Source organism: Diuraphis noxia, unplaced genomic scaffold (genome assembly GCF_037042655.1).
Source record: "Diuraphis noxia isolate RWA-SAM2 unplaced genomic scaffold, SU_Dnox_SAM2 contig0001, whole genome shotgun sequence".
NCBI classification, from domain to species: domain Eukaryota; kingdom Metazoa; phylum Arthropoda; class Insecta; order Hemiptera; family Aphididae; genus Diuraphis; species Diuraphis noxia.
In genome coordinates this window covers 54,867,609-54,873,702 of record NW_028301711.1, presented here as the reverse complement: position 1 = coordinate 54,873,702, position 6,094 = coordinate 54,867,609, and positions in this window count along the sequence as shown.

Below are 6,094 nucleotides of genomic sequence, written 5' to 3'. Positions count from 1 at the left end.
AATATTAAACTAAATGGTTAAAACATATATTTATTTAAAAATGATGAAAGTTAAACAATCACTACGTGTGACCAAGGTGATGGTTATAAGATATAAATAACTACTATAACCGAGTTAAGTTTTTTCTTTCCATTCTGATGTTCTCAACTTTTACCAAAATGCACATTGTACGATGCTTATATATCCATACCGAGTAAGGCATACAGGCTTTTGATGAGTAAATTAGATTTTGTCCATGATGCCCTCAAGAGAAAATGAGTGTACTGATAAAAAAAAAAACACTTAAATTTTTCTAGTTTTATAATATTTGCATGAGGTTAATAGATCCAAATAATTATATTAGTTTACTTGATCTAGTTTTAAAAGAAACATTGAAGTTTATTTTTGTGTGCGTATATGGTGGCAGAATAATCCAACAAAAAAAGAAAAGAAAAAAGTTTTCCTAATCTAAAAAAAAATATACATATATATTTATAAATAACTGTAACTATAATAATGGCCTTTTTCGTCGATGTTTATAAGAACAATAATAATAAAAAAAGAAGTTTTCAGAAATAATATTATTATTATTATCATACATAGGGGATGGTCTAAACTATAATAATAATTTTTTTTCTTTTTTTGACTTGTAGAATTTAAAAAATCTGCACAAATGGCAAATAACAACTTAAACATTATATGATTTATATTGATACACAACGTTCAAATATACTATACTATATTTTACAGAAAAAATTAAATAGTGACAGTAAGTATTTAAATAATTGGTCCAACCGTAAATCATGGCATAGGTTACCACTAACATAGTTGGGAGTTCTAAACGTATATATTTGATAAAAGGGATACTAAATTTATACAATATATTCGTAGGTAAATAACGAAAATTGAACACGAAAGAGTCGACAATTCAAAAATCAAGTCACTTTTTCCTTTTTTTTTTCTGTTCGTCTGCAACATTACAGTCAACATCGATATGTGAAAACCAAACGTTTGATACATATACCTATACTATATTTTAAATTTTGGTTCATTTCACAATCGTATATACGATTTAAGTATATTATAGGCTAAAAAGGTGAGGTACAGAAGGGGAGTTGGTTGCCCCAGTCGCACCACAACCCCTACCCATCCCCGCACCGCGAAAACTACAACACGCCCCTGACTCGGTACACTTATATATATATACATATCTTCTGGGTAAACTTTGACGTCGACCAGCTTACACGTGCCCACACCCAACTCCCCCTCCCACCCACACACACGCGCGCGCGCGCACTCGCGTATATTATGTATTGTAGAAAATACACGGTTGACGAGCTGCCGCGCGACTTCGAAAGTTGCGACGCGATTTTCCAGGCCGGTAAACACGAGCGGCAGCGACAAATTCCTTTGTACAATTAATATAATAATCGTGTCTATTCATTGTGTGTCGTGCCCGCGGTGCTCGTGCACGTGTCGCCGGAAAGGGCGCACCCATCCACTATATATACGTATAATATATATTTTATATCCGCCACTGTGACGCAGAGGGGTTAGTGTTAGCACGTTGGTCCCGCAGGCAGCGATGATGTATAATATAATAATAATATACTCCGCAGCGTAGTTGATTTTCGAGGGACTTTGATGTGTCTATAGTATAGACTCTATACCTACATACGTCGTATAATATTTTCAGCGATCGCTAGCCTCCCCGCTATGAAACCTTAAAATATATTACGTACGCGTTCGCGCACGCATCAGAATCAAACATATGATCAGAAATACGATGCATAGAAAATTAAAATTTTCATATATTTATTGCTATATAATTTGAACCGAGAGAGAAAAAGGCCTGCAGAGTACACTATGACGTGTATAGCATTATTAAATTATATTATTATGTAATTTCTTCGGTTTGCAGTGCTAATAACTGATAGTTTTCCGCACTTTAAATTTTCAGCGTGGACTGGACTCGTGTGGGACTCGGCTGCAGAACCGTTTATGATATATATATAATACGTTTCAGAGCCGTTTCCGCATATATTATATTAAGTTTGTGGTTTTTTTGTTTTTTTGTCTTTCCATTCACGTTTTCATCATCAATTATAGTTTCACATGAGACTGTAGCGTATCGTCTCGATTTGAGTTTTTCCTAATTTAAACAGAGACTCGTCTAAAGAGTTTATATTACTGTATCATAAAACATTTTATTATGTCGATCTTATTAAATTTCAACGTTGAACGCGACAGCGTATGGCTGCACAGGATTATATTATGAGCCACATTGTGTAATATTATGAGATATGTTGAAGACAGTAATTGAACATTAAGCTGTCACTGTTCACACGATGATTATACGTATGTTTGTCGTCATCAAAAATATAAACAGATTTGTGTTTATCACTAGCTTATCGTTTGGTATTGCCAAATGTCCGGTATAAAGAGGTATTTAGAGTCCAAGAATTATTATATGGTATTAAATAGTTTTTCACGACCATCATATAACGAATCGTATAATCCTATACATATTTTATACGCGATCGTCTTGTCGATTTTTTTTCACCGAAAATAATATATATTTTATATATAATATACCTATCTATGGATACTGAAATATTCGTCCACCCGATTATTATCGTCCATCAAGAAAAATAGAGGGTGCACGACGGCTGGCCGGTTCCACCAAACCCCATTCGTATGGCGCCTCCCGCAGCAGACAAAATATTGTAATAATAATCATTATAATGCCCTTTCGAAAATATACACCGATGTAACGAATACCGTTACCTACGATGATTTTTATTTTTTACCGTATGGTGGCAGAGCAGACCAAAAAAATAATAAAAAACGTTTTTAGAACAACGATTATTATGTAACATCATCGAAATACGAGTATGAGCATTAGTATAAAATAAACATAGACAGACGTTTGACCTAAACTATAGGTATATAAAAACGTTTTTTTTTTTTTTGAATTTAAAAACCTACACAAATTGCAAGGGAAAACTTAAAAAATGATGTAATGTATATGTATATACAGTACAAAAATCGATACAAACTTGGATGATGCATGCATATAGGTAGGTATTAGATATATATATAGTTATTAGATACAAATTATTATTGTTGCGGGCCTATCAATGACTGCTGTGATAGGTCGTGAGATTTTTAGGGCATTCGATGATCAACGAGCAATTTCGATGATGTTTTACGTAAAGCTTAAACATTTTCTTTTCGACTTATATGAACGGTTGTTAGGAAATGAACTACGATTAATGATTAAACCTTATCTTATAACAATATGTATGCCGTGTACCCCGCTTTCAGTTTTAAATCAAACTGTATACAAATAATCTGTAATATTAAATAAGTGCGTTCAAAACTCAGTTTTCGGCGATATAACTATATAATATACATTAGAAATACAATGGCCGTTTTAGACGAATTGATAATGTCCGTTGTCACAGTAAATGAGGACCATTTATTATTGTACAGTCGTAGGTTTGAGTTAAAGTCTAAAAAAACATTATTGTCACGATTTTATCATGCTGCCATGACGATGAATATGAAAGCGACCAAGTCCATCATGTTCTGAGGAAAAAAAAATAATTACCATTCGGTTTTAAGCTGAACGATGATCGAACTGCAAGACTGCGGATATAGCAAGTCATCGGAGAATTCGAGAAAAATCTCAAAGTGGCATTTATATAGTATAAACCAATCATGTTAAATCGTGTACGTTGTAAATGACATGTATTAAATATTTTTAAGATTGTTACATTTATATACAAATTGATAAGTTGTACAAGAATATTTAAGAGAAAATTGAAAGGTTGGTATAATTTGAGCAGCAAAATAATTATATTTAAATAAGACAGAACAAACAAATCCGATGTTTCATATAAGATAAGTATAATAATACTGAGCAATTGATTTAACAATTATAACATAGTGAGTGTTATACTCACTATATCTCTGAGTCTCTATCCTCCGATAATATTTTTTATTATTACTATCAACAAATTTTACTCTCGGTGACATATGCCATTTGGGATACATGAGTTATTATTTACATCGAAATAGTTAAAATTCTAAATTATAATTTACTATTTTAAAGCATCTATTTTTTTTTAGGTACGACAAGCAATTTTAATTTCATATTCTTAAGCAAAATATATTTTGATAATTTGGATATAGTATACCCACAATACCGAATATCAAGGATTTAAAGTTCAAATTTTGACTAAATACGTAAAAATTATGGCAGTATTCAAATTACAAATCTAAAATTTAAAAATTTAATACAAGGCTCCTAACATATTTTTACAATAGCAGTTTAAAAATAAAAGAAATATATAGTCACAATTTTTTTACAAACATTCAAAATTTGAATTTTGACAACATACATAAAAATCACGAAAATTCGCAAATTATTTTAAACTAGAAATTTATAAAAAAAATTCTTTTTAAATCTAAGATTTGAACATTTTTAATAATCTGTTATATATCCTTGACTGACAAACCGTCTCCACTCAGAATCGTTTTTCGTATACAATGATATAATATCATTGGATTCAAATTTAATTCCATCCATTACAGTAACCCACATATAACCTACTGTACAGCAGAGCGACATCCACGACTTACCCGCTTTTTTCACACGAAATTTCTGACGAGTTCAAATTATGCAATTAAATGTTTTCAAAAATGTTTATATAGAATCAACCTATATACATAGACTTGGGTATTCCGAATACTTTTTAAAAAACTACGGTTTAAATACTACGGTATTTTTAATACTTTATACAATCATTCAGAATACTTTTTTTAGTTTTTCAACATCCAATCACATTTAAAAAATAATTTCATTCTTTTTCCGTCATAGAAATTGTTTTGTACTTGTATTATATATTTCTATACAAATTTTTTTGTAGTTATATATTATTTTGTTTTCTACTATTTCTAGTTGGATAGCGTTATTTAATTTTTTTTTTTGTATCACCCCCCCCCCCCCTTCCACAGGTTATTATGATGTTCATTTATAAACACTGATTGAAAAAAAAATATTTTTGTTACTGAAAGAAGTATTTGAAAAATATTTGGAATACTTTTAAAAAGTATTTTATCCAAGTCTGCCTATATAATATATATTCTAACGTCGTCGGTGTTCTCTGGTGTTTTTTCAAATTAGGAGTTCAAAATGTCTGTTAAATATTTTTAGTCACTGTTATAACAGTTATATAATACAGTTGATATATCAACTAATATTTGTAACAGTACGTTAAAAATAATAATCTTCTGTCATACACAACATAATGATGTTAATAATTGTTATTATGGTTTTCTGCCTTTCTGGACACAATCTATTGACACACACACACACACACACACATACTGTTAAAATATGCCGTGTACCGCTCGTACAGATTTGAGCTAACTTAGATAATGTCCAAACGAACGACCACTCTATTAATGCGTACATCATAATGTTATCGTAGTTATAAATTTATAATTCATGTGTTCGTCGATTTAGACGACAATTATTGGGTTTCAATATAATATATAATATATACATATGGTATTATTATTATAATTACGCTATTAATGCGAGATCGGACGCGCATTCACAATGCAATCTTTCGCTGTTGAGACATGAGTATGATATTATTATTATTATGCTGTTAATATATTATAATATTATATTTGTAGAAAAACGCGTCCGTTCGCCTTATCACGCGTCAACAAACACATTAAAAATATAATGTGTAGGCGCATAGCGTTTTTCAAACTGGCAGACGGTATTGTATATTTTATTCTGTCACCGATTCGATAAGACGATCGACGATGACTAATGAGTAATGACCAATACTCGTATATGTGAAGTTGTAGGTATGTAATTCATCGTGATGCAGTAAATCGGCAGTTTTCGTTTGACATTTGACTATATATTATTATATACACACATTGTAATCGACAATTTATCATCACTGTATAGATATATACAATACAAATACAATTGACATTTATATGTCATGAACTCATAATAAAATCGAACTGATTACAAGCGCATATTATACTTTTTAACTATAATGAGTTATCAATTTTAAGATTATTC